Genomic DNA, 14,306 nt, shown 5'->3' with positions numbered 1-14,306 from the left:
CCGGAAGAAGAAAATGGCCACGATCCAGCAGGAGTGCCTCTGGACAAAGTCCTATTGACATAGGAGGAAGTGAAGTAGCAGCTTCCTGTCTCAGTTTTCCATGGGGGAAGTTCCCCTAGAGGGTTCAAGTATGAAGGCTCACAAAGGCCCTAAATCAGCCAGACTACATTCAGTAATGTGTTAGCAGACAGAGTCCAAAGAGTCTGTGTCCATCAGGATCATGCTCTTCTGAGAAGCCTTTTCTTTAACCTCTCCACATCCTTTCAGAGCTTCCATTTCATTCTGAGCTTCACAATCCACCTGGATCTGGGACACGGGCAGAACTGAACCCAAGAGTTCCACCCATCCTATCCTCTTGCACTTCGACTCTAAGCTGCTCCTTCACTTCTCAGTCTTAAGGGTTTCAACCCTTGCTATGCGCTGGGGCCGTTCTGAGCAAGAGGCACTGATCTTCTCGGGAAAGACTAAAATTCTCTCACAGTAGAACACTGGAAATGGTAGAAGAGTGGAATAGCTGGAAAATCAGTTTCTGAAATCCTCATTTTTCTTTTTAACCAAAGAAGTGAGCCCTGGAAGCACTCCAGTAACCTCTTCGTGATATTTTAAACCTTTCATGATCAATCGTCTCCCGCAATTCCATTCCATCCCACACTGACTTCTCTGTTCCCCAAATCATTTAAAATGCATGGGCGCAGGTATGAGAATGATGTGTTTTTCATGCCATTTTTCAGGCTAAAAGCACATGAGGGAACGGAAAGTGGAATTTGGGGGTGTACTTTCCTGAAGTGGAGGTTCCATTGAGCTATCCTGCCTAAAAAAGGTAAAGGTACCCCTGCCCGTACGGGCCAGTCGTGTCCAACTCTAGGGTTGTGCGCCCATCTCACTTAAGAGGCCGGGAGCCAGCGCTGTCTGGAGACAATTCCGGGTCACGTGGCCAGCGTGACGAAGCTGCTCTGGCGAGCCAGCACCAGCGCAGCACACGGAAACGCCGTTTACCTTCCCGCTATAAAGCGGTACCTATTTATCTACTTGCACTTAAGGGGGCTTTCGAGCTGCTAGGTGGGCAGGAGCTGGGACCGAGAGACGGGAGCTCACCCCGCCGTGGGGATTCGAACCACCGACCATACAATCCGGCAAGCCCTAGGCGCTGAGGTTTTACCCACAGCGCCACCCGCGTCCCTATCCTGCCTAACAGGCCACAAATAAATTTCTCCTTCTCCAAGGAGGTATTTTCTGCACCACCTCTTCCAGCAGTAAGTTCCATAAATTCATCTTGTATTCTTGTGTGAAGAAGGAAGAGGAGCTGGAAGAAGCGGCTGGAGAGGTGGTCTTAATAATAATATTCTTTAATAATTTTATGATTTGTACCCTGCCCATCCGACTGTCAGGAAGCCAGCACTAAGTCACATGGAGTACATGAACTCAACTCTTTATAAGGAGGGGGTAAAGGTCTGCTCAAGAGCACCAGGCCTAATGAGCACAGCAAATCTTCTCCTCCCCCTGGTCCTTCCCAGCAATCTGAGACTATGCCAACACACCCGTCTCTGCTCCTCTCTCTTCATCCCTCTTCTGGAGACCAGCGGAGAGGGGAGCTTGTCCCAGACAGAGGGGGAGACACCCAGGACCTGCCTGACTCAGAACTGCCTCTTGGTCTCCCTCCTCTGCAGCCTCCTCTTCTGCCAGTCCATCTAGATGACAAGGTTCTTAATAATAATAATAATAATAATAATAATAATAATAATAATATTTATATATATATATCCCACCCTCCCCAGCCAAAGCGGGGCTCAGAGCGGCTAACAACAGTAAAATGATAAAACATTCTAAAATCATTTCATTATAAAATTAATTCCAATCAAATTGATGGGAACCATTGGGCTAAAGTTCTGTGCAGATTGCCAGAGGAGGGAGTCAGGCTGTGCCCTGGCCAAAGGCCTGGTGGAACCGCTCTGTCTTGCAGGCCCTGCGGAAAGATGTCAAGTCCCGCATGGCCCTAGTGTCTTGTGACAGAGCATTCCACCAGATCGGGGCCACGGCCGAAAAAGCCCTGGCTCTGGTTGAGGCCAGCCTAACCTCCCTGTGGCCCGGGACCTCCAAGATGTTTTTGTTTGAAGACTGTAAGGTCCTCTGTGGGACATACCAGGAGAGGCGGTCCCGTAGGTACAAGGGTCCTAGGCCGCCTAGGGCTTTAAAGGTTAAAACCAGCACCTTAAACCTGACCCTGTACTCCACCGGGAGCCAGTGCAGCTGGCATAGTACTGGGTGAATGTGATCCCGCAGCAAGGACCCCGTAAGGAGCCTCGCCACGGCATTCTGCACCCTCTGGAGTTTCTGGGTCTGTCTCAAGGGCAGCCCCACGTAGAGTGAGTTGCAATAATCCAGCCTGGAAGTGACCGTCGTGTGCATCACAGTGGCAAATGCTTAGGGGAATCTGGCCACTTGGAGAACAGGATGTGGGACTAGATGGACCACTGGCCTGATAAGTGTTGGAGGGTGTGTCCTTGTGTTCTGATGAATGAGCTGCAAGTTTTCAGCATGAGAATTTGTTACGATGCCGAGAGGAACCTCCTTCGCACCCTCTGAACAGAAATAGCAGCTGCGATGGGTGTTTCCAAGGTGCAATTTCCTGGCAGGGGCAATGACTGTGTGGGTGAAATTGGGGGTCAGGAAGAGAAGAGAGGAGAAGCAGAAGCATCGCAGAAGACCTCCCCATCCTGCTGCCCCTCTGCCTCTCGCCAGCCGCAGAGACATTTATGCAGAGTCAGGCCCAGAGATGGCTGGGGCCCAGTTGTCGATCGGATATAGCATAAGGCACGCACTCTATTAGCGGAGTAATTAAACTTCCCTTAATACAGATAACAAGGTAAGCAGGAATAATGGATGGAAGCAAACTCTGAAACTCCCTCTTGGCAACAGAAGCCTGCCTCTTTCCTGATGGACCCAGAGGAGGGTTGGAGGAAAGAGCTTTTAGAGGGCAATGTCAGGAGAGTCGGTGGGCTGGATCTGGCCAGGGGCTTCTCTGGGCCTGCCTTGCATCCCCCCCCCCCAGATGCGCCCAGATGCCCTATCGGAAGCCACCAGATGGGATGGGGAGGCAAGAGTCCTCTCTCTACCTGCTCCTGCTCTTCAGCCTCTGACCCTGGTCCTGGAGGAGGTATTATGCCACAATCATGACTAGTGGCTGTTGATAGCCTCCTATTCTTCCTCCACGAATGGCTCTAATCCCCTTTTAATCCTCCTTTAGCAACTACAGCTGGTGGTGGCTGAAGGGCCAGTCAGAGTGATGGGTCAAATGGTGCAGATAAACAACTGAAGATGAGGACAGGACTCGAATCCATGGCTTCAAGTTAAAAGAAAGGAGAGAACTTTCTGGCAGTAAGAGCTGTTTGACAGTGGAACAAGAGTCCCTCAGGAGGTGATGGACTCCCCTTTCTTGGAGGTTTCTTAGCAGAAGTTGGTTGCCATCTGTCATGGATGCTTCAGCTGAGATTCCTGCATTGCAGAGAGTTGGACTAGATGACCCTTGGAGTCCATTCCAATTCTACCCTTCTGTGATTCTATGATTCTATTACATTTTACTCAGGACAAAGATAAGATACAGCATTTTGAGAGCACTTTAAAAGAGACAATGTGCTTAATACATTATCAGCAGCGATTGCAATACAACTTGGTAAATACTGAAGAAGGAAAATAAAAGAACTTAAGTAATAAACAATCTCCCAGGACATTCTATACAAGATCTCAAAGTAGCTGTCTTATTACAAAAGAATTTCAGAAATAGACTGGAAAGAGAAGTTGCTGAATTGCACCTTATTACCAAATTAAAATCATGGAGAGACCTGGTCTGAATAGAGACATTGGATTCTTATCTCGTTATACATGATAAAACTATTTTTAGCCATCTCAGCCCTTGCTTTTTCCTGTAAGACCAACTGCAGTCGTTAACAGTCGTCAACAGGTTTACCACATCTATCAGCCAATCACCCATTCCCACCACCCTTCTGAGTAAGACCCCTCCCCACCCTCTCACTATACTTAAGGGTCTGGTGACTTCTGTTTCAGTGTATCTGAAGAAGTGTGCATGCACACGAAAGCTCATACCAAGAACTTGTTGTTGTTGTTTAGTCGTTTAGTCGTGTCCGACTCTTCGTGACCCCATGGACCAGAGCACGCCAGGCACTTCTGTCTTCCACTGCCTCCCGCAGTTTAGTCAGACTCATGTTTGTAGCTTCGAAGACACTATCCAACCATCTCGTCCTCTGTCGTCCCCTTCTCCTTGTGCCCTCCATCTTTCCCAACATCAGGGTCTTTTCCAGGGAGTCTTCTCTTCTTGTGAGGTGGCCAAAGTATTGGAGCCTCAGCTTCAGGATCTGTCCTTCCAGTGAGCACTCAGGGCTGATTTCCTTAAGAATGGATAGGTTTGATCTTCTTGCAGTCCATGGGACTCTCAAGAGTCTCCTCCAGCACCATAATTCAAAAGCATCAATTCTTCGACGATCAGCCTTCTTTATGGTCCAGCTCTCACTTCCATACATCACTACTGGGAAAACCATAGCTTTTACTATACGGACCTTTGTTGGCAAGGTGATGTCTCTACTTTTTAAGATGCTGTCTAGGTTGGTCATTGCTTTCCTCCCAAGAATCAGGCGTCTCTTAATTTCGTGGCTGCTGTCACCATCTGCAGTGATCATGGAACCCAAGAAAGTAAAATCTCTCACTGCCTCCATTTCTTCTCCTTCTATTTGCCAGGAGGTGATGGGACCAGTGGCCATGATCTTCGTTTTTTTGATGTTGAGCTTCAGACCATATTTTGCGCTCTCCTCTTTTACCCTCAATAAAAGGTTCTTTAATTCCTCCTCACTTTCTGCCATCAAGGTTGTGTGATCTGCATATCTGAGGTTGTTGATATTTCTTCCAGCAATCTTAATTCCGGCTAGGGATTCATCCAGCCCAGCCTTTCGCATGATGAATTCTGCATATAAGTTAAATAACCAGGGAGACAATATACAGCCTTGTCGTACTCCTTTCCCAATTTTGAACCAATCAGTTGTTCCATATCCAGTTCTAACTGTAGCTTCTTGTCCCACATAGAGATTTCACAGGAGACAGATGAGGTGATCAGGCACTCCCATTTCTTTAAGAACTTGCCATAGTTTGCTGTGGTCGACACAGTCAAAGGCTTTTGCGTAGTCAATGAAGCAGAAGTAGATGTCTTTCTGGAACTCTCTGGCTTTCTCCATAATCCAACGCATGCTTGCAATTTGGTCTCTGGTTCCTCTGCCTCTTCTAAATCCAGCTTGCACTTCTGGGAGTTCTCGGTCCACATACTGCTTGAGCCTTCCTTGTAGAATTTTAAGCATAACCTTGCTAGCGTGTGAAATGAGTGTGAAATGTGTGAAATGTGAAACCAAGAACTTAGTTGGCCTCTAAGGTGCTACTGGACGGAATTTTTTTTTTTTGTTTTTTTTTTATATAATATTTTTATTTTTGCCATATAAACACAACACAACAAACATAAACATACAAAGACAAAAACAGAACAAAAAACATGTATCATTTCATATCCTAATTTCTTATACCTTTCTTCCCCGACTTCCTCATGCCTCCCCTTTCTGTATTCCAAATTCTTATCGATTGTTCAGCAAATCTTCCCTTATTTTAATTTAAATTTAGACTATTCTTCCTTATTCTCCTTGTCTTAACCATTGCTAATAGTAACCATTTACTTTCCAGTCCAACATCATTCTAACTTTCATTAACTTTGTAATATTTCTTTAAATAGTCCTTGAATTTTTTCCATTCTTCTTGCGCTGCTTCTCTTCCCTGGTTTCGGATTCTGCTCATCATTTCTGCCAAGCCCATGTAGTCTATCACCTTCATCTGCCATTCTTCCAGTGTGGGTAGCTCTTGCGTCTTCCAGTACTTCGCAATGAGTATTCTAGCTGCTGTTGTAGCATACATAAAGAAAGTTATATCCGTCTTTAACACCCCTTGGCCGACAATACCCAAGAGAAAGGCCTCTGGTTTCTTGGGGAAAGTATATTTAAATACCTTTTTAAGTTCATTATAGATCATTTCCCAGAATGCCTTAATCTTCGGGCAAGTCCACCAAAGATGAAGAAATGTACCTTCAGTTTCTTTACATTTCCAACATTTATTGTCAGGCAAATGGTAAATCTTTGCAAGCTTGACTGGGGTTATGTACCACCTATATATCATTTTCATAATGTTTTCTCTTAAGGCATTACATGCCGTAAATTTCATCCCGGTGGTCCACAACTTTTCCCAATCAGCAAACAAAATATTATGACCAATGTCCTGAGCCCATTTAATCATGACCGATTTAACCGTTTCATCTTGTGTATTCCATTTCAGCAGCAAATTGTACATTTTGGACAAATTCTTAGTACTGGGTTCTAACAGTTCTGTCTCCAATTTTGATTTTTCGACCTGGAAGCCAATTTTACTGTCCAGTTTAAACGCTTCATTTATTTGATGATAGTGCAACCAGTCTCTCACCTTCCCTTTTAATTTCTCAAAACTCTGCAATCTCAATTTGTCCCCTTCCTTTTCCAAAATTTCCCAGTATCTTGGCCACTTGGACTCCATATTTAACTTTTTAACTGCCTTAGCTTCCATTGGCGACAGCCACCTTGGAGTTTTATTTTCCAGCAAGTCTTTATATCTGTCCCAGACATTTAATAGTGCTTTTCTGACAATATGATTTTTGAAACTTTTATGTGCTTTAACCTTGTCATACCACAAATATGCATGCCACCCAAAAATGTTATTAAAACCTTCCAAATCCAAAATGTCTGTGTTATCAAGAAGTAGCCATTCTTTCAGCCAGCAGAAAGCTGCCGCTTCATAGTAAAGTTTAAAGTCTGGCAGGGCAAACCCCCCTCTTTCCTTTGAATCCGTTAATATCTTAAATTTAATTCTGGGCTTTTTGCCCTGCCAGACAAATTTAGATATGTCTTTTTGCCACCTCTTGAAACAATCCATTTTATCAATTATTTGCAATGCTTGGAACAAAAACAACATTCTTGGCAATACATTCATTTTTATAGCTGCAATACGGCCTAACAAGGAAAGCTTTAAGTTGGACCAAATCTCCAAATCTTTTTTCACTTCTCTCCAAGTTTTTTCATAATTATCTTTAAACAAATTCACATTTTTAGCTGTCATATTTATACCCAAATATTTCACTTTTTTAACCACAGTTAACCCTGTCTCGTTCTGAAACCTTTCCTTTTCTATCTGTGTCAAATTTTTCTCCAAAACCTTTGTCTTAGACTTATTCAATTTAAATCCTGCCATTTGACCAAACTCTTGAATTATTTCCAAAACTCTTTTCGTGCTAGCTTCTGGCTCTTGTAATGTAAGTACTAAGTCATCTGCAAATGCTCTCAGTTTATATTGTTTAGCTCCGACCTGAATCCCTTTAACCAACTGGTCCCTCCTAATCATCTTAAGCAAAACCTCCAGGACCGATATAAAAAGTAGTGGGGAGATAGGGCACCCCTGACGTGTCCCTTTTTCAATCTTGAACTCTTCTGTAACCACATTATTTACAATTAGTTTGGCTTTCTGTTCAGAGTATATTGCACCTATACCATTCTCAAACCCTTGGCCTACCCCCATCCCCCGGAGGTTCTTCAACATGAAACTCCAAGAAATGTTGTCAAAGGCTTTCTCGGCATCCACAAATATCAAAACAGTTTTAGTGTTTATGTTCACTTCCAGCTTTTCCAAAATGTCAATTATATTCCTTACATTGTTCGACAAATGCCTTTTTGGGAGAAAGCCCGCTTGGTCCCCATGAATCTCCTCCATCAAAACTCTTTTCAGTCTCTTTGCTAAAATGTCAGCAAAGATTTTGTAATCCACATTCAATAACGAGATGGGTCGGTAGTTTTTAAGTTGAGTCTTTTCAGTCTCTGTCTTTGGTATAAGTGTAATATAAGCCTCACTCCACGTATCAGGTGCCCTTTTCCCCTCCATAATCTCATTACAGACTTCCTTCAAAGGCTGTATCAGTCCTTCCTTCAAAACTTTATAATATTTAGAAGTCAATCCATCCGGCCCGGGGGATTTGCCCAGCGTCATGCCTTGAATGGCATCTTCTATTTCTTGTGCTGATATCTCCTGATTCAAAATTGTTCTATTTTCCTGCGAAACCTTTTTCAGCCCATTTTTCTCGAGGAATTGTTGTATATCCATTTCATTCTGTGGCCCTTGTGTGTAGAGTTGTCTAAAGTAGTTCTGAAAACAGTTCCTAATTTCCGCTGGGTTGCTTATATTCTTTCCTTCCACCTCTATATTTGTCACCGTGTTGAGTTTTTGTCTCTTCTTTATTTGCCAAGCCAATAACTTACCACATTTATCAGCAGATTCAAAGGTCTTTTGTCTCATTTGTTTAATTTTCCACTCTAATTCTTGATTCATCAGTTCCATATATTGTGTTTGATGAAATTTAATTTCTCTTAAAATCTCTTGAGATTTTGGCTTCGATCTTAATTGTTTTTCCCCTTCTTTTATCTTTTCCAAAATTCTCTCCTTCTTCTCATTTTGCTTTCTTTTCTTTAAAGTATTTTGCTGAATCAAAAACCCTCTCATCACGGCTTTGCTTGCGTCCCATACTATTCTTTTTTCTACTTTAGACCTTAAGTTGATTTCAAAGTAGTCTTTCAAAGTTTTTTGGGCCTTCTTACAGATCTCCTCATCTCTGAATAAAGTGTCATTCATTCTCCATCTGAAGGAACCAGTTGTTGTTTGCCTCATCACCATCTTTACAGCGTTATGGTCGGAGAAAGTTTTTGGGCAGATTTCTACTTTTTTTATGTTCAGAGCCATACTGCTAGTCACCCAGATTTGGTCAATCCTTGTCCATGTCATTTTGGCTTCAGAAAAGAAGGTTCCCTCTCTTTCTAGTGGGTGTTTTGTTCTCCAAATATCAATCAAGTCCATATTGTCAGTCATTTCAAAAGATAGATAGATAGATAGATAGATTCTTTATTGTCATTACACACGTGCAACATTGCACAAGTGCAACGAAATTGGATGCCATCCCTTAAAAACAACAAAAGCAAAACAACAACAACAACCCACAAACCACATTCCAGCCACACCCACACCCCCACCCATCAATCTCCCAAGTCACACTATCGAGTTACAGCATTCAAAAGGGCCACAGCTCTCGGGTAGAAACTGTTTTTCAGTCTATTTGTCCTTGACTTGATGTTTCTATATCTCCTGCCAGACGGCAGTAGTGCAAACAGACTGTATCCCGGGTGAGATGAATCCTGCAGGATGTTGTTTGCTTTCCTAAGACAACGGGAACCGTACAATTCTTCCAAGGATGGGAGAGGTTGACCAATAATCCTTTGTGCTGTGGTTATGACCTTCTGGAGCACCTTCCTCTCCCTAGCTGTACAACTGGAGAACCAAGCACAAATACAGTATGTAAGAATGCTCTCTATGGAGCCTCGGTAGAAGGACACCAGCAGTCTCTCACTCAGATTGTTCTTCTTTAAAAGTCTGAGGAAATAAATTCTCTGCTGGGCCTTCTTCACCAGAGCAGTGGTATTTGCGCTCCAAGTCATGCCCTGATCGATAGTTACTCCCAAAAACCTGAATTCCGCCACCCTCTCCACCCGTTCCCCATTGATATACAAGGGCTGAATGTCCGCCTTTTTTTTCCTGTAATCCACCACTAATTCCTTGGTCTTAGCCGTATTAAGAGCCAGATTGTTCTCTCCACACCAAACACAGAGCCGCTCCACCTCGTCCCGATAGGCGGACTCATCCCCTCCTGAAATGAGCCCTACCACCGTAGTGTCATCAGCAAACTTGATGATTTTGTTGCTGGAATAGATGGCTGTACAGTCATACGTATAGAGAGCATAGAGCAGGGGACTCAACACACAACCCTGTGGTGAGCCGGTGTTAAGGCTAAGGGCTGTGGACATATGTGACCCTACTCTAACCCTCTGAGAACGTTCTGACAAAAAATCCAAAACCCAGAGACAGGTGGAGTTGGAGAGTCCAATCGCCTCTAGCTTGGACACCAGTCTATGGGGGAGAATAGTGTTAAAAGCTGAGCTAAAATCCACAAACAGCAGCCTCACATAACTCCCCGGCTGCTCCAGATGGGACAGAGCAGCATGGAGAGTGGTGGTGATAGCGTCCTCTGTGGATCTATTTGCCCTGTATGCAAACTGGTAGTTGTCAAAAGTTGATGGAAGACAGGAAATAATATGACGGCGCACCAGTTTCTCAAAACACTTCATGATGATTGGAGTCAGTGCAACTGGTCTGTAGTCGTTCAAACTACTGATTGTGGATTTTTTGGGCAGAGGGACAATAGTTGACGACTTCAGGCAGGGTGGGACAATAGACTGGTGTAAGGACTTGTTGAAGATCTTAGTAAAGACCCTCGCCAGCTGATCCGCACAGCCCTTCAACACCTTTCCAGTGATGCCATCAGGTCCAGCCGCCTTCCTCGGATTCACCATCCTCAATACCTTTCTCACCTCATGCTCCTCTACCGTGAATGAGGGGCCCCTAAGGGCTGGTGGCTGTAATACCGGCGTCTCAGGTGGCTCCTTCTCGAAGCGAGCAAAGAAGAGGTTAAGCTCCTCCGCCAGCAAAGGGTCACCGTCGACAGCACCAAGGTTAGGTTTGTAGTTGGTAATGTGCTGAATCCCCTGCCACATCTGTCTTGTGTTGTTGCTCCTTAAATTATCCTCAATCCTCAGCCTATAATCCCGTTTTGCCTGTCGAATGCCCCTTTGGTAGTCTTCCATCTTTTGTTATTACCTGTCTTTGTGCCTTGTCCATATTTGTTGAAACTACTCCATTCATATCTCCCATCAAAATTAAGTTGTAATCCATATGGTCCATCAAGATTTCATGCAACTTCTTAAAAAATTCAGCTTTCCCTTCGTTTGGTGCATAGATTCCCACTATCAAATACTTCTCTCCTTGGGATTGAATTTCAATTGCCAAATATCTTCCTTGATCATCTTTAAAAATTTGTTTCGGTTGCAATTTTTCTTTTGCATAGATCGCCACTCCTCTCTTTTTTACTCTGTCTGAGGATATAAATTCCTGTCCCAGTCTTTTATTTATTAGTAATTTTCTGTGTGCTCTTGTCACATGGGTCTCTTGTAGACAAATCAAGTCCAATTGGTCTTTCTTTAAGGCATGAAATATACTTTTTCTCTTCCTGGGAATGTTCAAACCGTTACAATTCCAGGTTAGAAGTTGCAGAGCCATGATGGGATTATTTACTCCTTCCTCCTACAGCTCCCTGTTTTTGTTCCTCGTCTGTCGGTGGTGCCGTGTTCGTGTCCAGTGATGGATGCCCTTGTCCTGGAAATGTCTCTTTCTGTAGGTCTTCTTCGTGTTCTCCCAAGAACTTGTCTTTATCACTTACAGTCTTTATTCTTCTCTTCTTTCCCTTATATTTAAAAGACAAGCCTTGGGGAAATTCCCACCTGAATGGTATGTAGTTCCTCTTCAGCAATGTCACCAGGTCCTTATAATGTCCTCTTGCGTCCAAGATACTCTTAGGGATGTCTTTAAAGATCTCAATAAAAAAATCTTTAATTCGAAGGGTTGTTTGGTAATGCAGGTTCAGTATTTTATCTCGCTCCTCCTTTGATCTTAGAGTAATAAGACAATCTCTGGGTCGATTCTTCTTCTGTCTTGTTCCCAATCTAAATGCACTTTCTATCTTAAAGTCCTCTTTCTCCAACTCCTGCTTCCAGAAATCAGAAAATTCTTTTGTCAAATAGTCCACCAAGTTGTCTCCTTCCTTTTCCGGCACAAGTCTGATCCTTAAATTCCTCTCCTTGCGTTGCATATCCTGCATAGAGAGTGCCAACTCATACTCGTCCAATTTCTTGTAAACTGGTGGAAATTTTTCCTCCGCAGCAGTTGCAATTTCCTTAGCTTCCTCAGCTATCTTTCGTGTTGTAGATGAATCTTCCAATAATTTCCCAATTGCTTCTGCATTTGAGTTCACTTTATTCCCAAGGTCAGTTATACTTTTTGTATTTAAGTCAATTTTCCCAGAGATTTCTTCAATTTTTTTATTTGTTTCAGCAACTTGTACTTTAGTTTCAGCAACTTGCAATTTAGTCTCTGCGCCTTGCTTTTTTAATTCCTCCAAAGAGTCATTTATCTTCTCCAATACCTTAGCAAATAATTCTTCTGTAGACATTGCTTTCACTTTTGGCTTTGCAGCAACTATAGTTCCAGAGGCTCCTGTTACAGAAGCCCTTCTTTGCATGGAAGGGTCAATTTTATATTGTCTGCCAGATCTCAAGGTTGTTTCTTGTAAATCCCCTTTCTCTTTACCATCTGCCATAACAAAGTCTTTTAGTCAAGGTCATTCCCACACTTTGGAGCTATCAAACAAAAGTTCTCAGATTTTAAACTCCAGTTGTTGCTGAAACAATTTGTAGGTCCTCTAGAGGGCGTAGAGTCAATTCTATACTTCTCAAAATAATCCCACACTCTTCAGAAAAAAGAAAAATAAAAGTTTTCCTAGTCCCTTCCAATTTTTCTTTTCTCTTTCAAGGGGATCCCAACCAATAGTGTCCTGTAAGTAACTTTGCAATGCCACAAAAACAATGTTTCAAATTGGAAGTAACCAAAGTCAATTTAAGATACTTTTTAGCTTCTTATAGCAACAGTCCTTAGCCGGTTCCTTTTCTCCGGCAGTCCGATCCCAGGTTAAAGAGCAGCGGTACTTAATCCAATTCTTTTAAATTGGTAGGGAAACACTTTAAAATCTTCTTCCCCCCCTCCTGCCTTCGGGGAGGGAGTTCTTTGCTTTGGTGGTGGATTTCTTAATTCCCACAAGTTTCCTCTCAAGCAGTTACAGCTAGAGTGCCTTTCGCTTTGATCTTGCTACAGAACGGAAAGCAGACTTCCTTTTTAGTGCTTGTCCGTCTCGGTGCCCAATTTCTTTATTTTAGAGTCCGATTATATTTTAGCGGTCAATCCTACTCACGGATAGTTGTTCTTTTAATCCAATTTCACGGGAAGAAGTCAGCGCTCTCCGCTAATGGCGACGCGGCTTCGCTTCGCAGGCTGGGTGAAGACGACTCTCAGCACCGCTCCAAAACCCCTCCGCTGCTCCGCAGCCTTTAAAAAGGCTATTTCGCAGCGTCGGGGGGGCGCAAAGGTGCCCGCCGAGTCTCCGGTTCACAGGCAACGCGCCTGTGATTTTTGAGGGTCCCCGCTTCGCCGTAGCTGACAGGACCCGAACCCACGAAGCAGATCTCTCCCGGAGCTCCGGTTGAGATCCGCCATTAAGCGCCGGCGCTAACCGGAAGTTTGGAATTTTATTTTTTTTTATTTTGTTTCAACTACAGCAGACCAACCAAACAATTAGCAGTCAGCAATATGAAACTAGGTATCTTTGATGTTTGCAGTGTATAACAAGTTGGGTGCATTGCTCATGAAAGGTGAGCATCAGCTGTCATGTCAAGTATATTTTTTAATAACCATTTTCCTTCATATTGCAGGTAAAGTGACTTGGAGCACTTATGAATATGAATTGGAGGGGAGCAGGGGCATAGCCGGGGGGGGGCAAGTGGGCCTCTCCACCCAGTTCAAGGAAAACAATAGAAATACTTAACTAACTAACTGACCAATCATGTCGGTTCTGCCCACCTCAAAAAGCACTCCCCCCCCAAACAAGTTCAGCCCCCCTAACAAAAATCCTGGCTACATCCATGGGGGGGGTTAAACCAATCAAATTGTGCTAAAGGCTGATGGGGGAGATAGCTACCTGAATCAAATCTCCTTACCGCTGCACATTACCATACCATGGCTCCCCTGCTCAGGAAGGCAGAAGAAAAATGAGAGGCACAAATACAAGATGGGTGACACCTGGCTTGAGAGCAGTACATGTGAAAAGGATCTAGGAGTCTTGGTGGACCACAAACTTGACATGAGCCAACAGTGTGACGCGGCAGCTAAAAAAGCCAATGCAATTCTGGGCTGCATCAATAGGAGTATAGCATCTAGATCAAGGGAAGTAATAGTGCCACTGTATTCTGCTCTGGTCAGACCTCACCTGGAGTACTGTGTCCAGTTCTGGGCACCACAGTTCAAGAAGGACACTGACAAACTGGAACGTGTCCAGAGGAGGGCAACCAAAATGGTCAAAGGCCTGGAAATGATGCCTTATGAGGAACGGCTAAGGGAGCTGGGCATGTTTAGCCTGGAGAAGAGGAGGTTAAGGGGTGATATGATAGCCATGTTCAAATATATAAAAGGATGTCACA

This window comes from Podarcis filfolensis (genome assembly GCF_964270895.1).
Source record: "Podarcis filfolensis genome assembly, chromosome: 1".
Taxonomy (NCBI): Eukaryota; Metazoa; Chordata; class Lepidosauria; order Squamata; family Lacertidae; genus Podarcis; species Podarcis filfolensis.
This window is presented reverse-complemented; position numbering follows the sequence as displayed.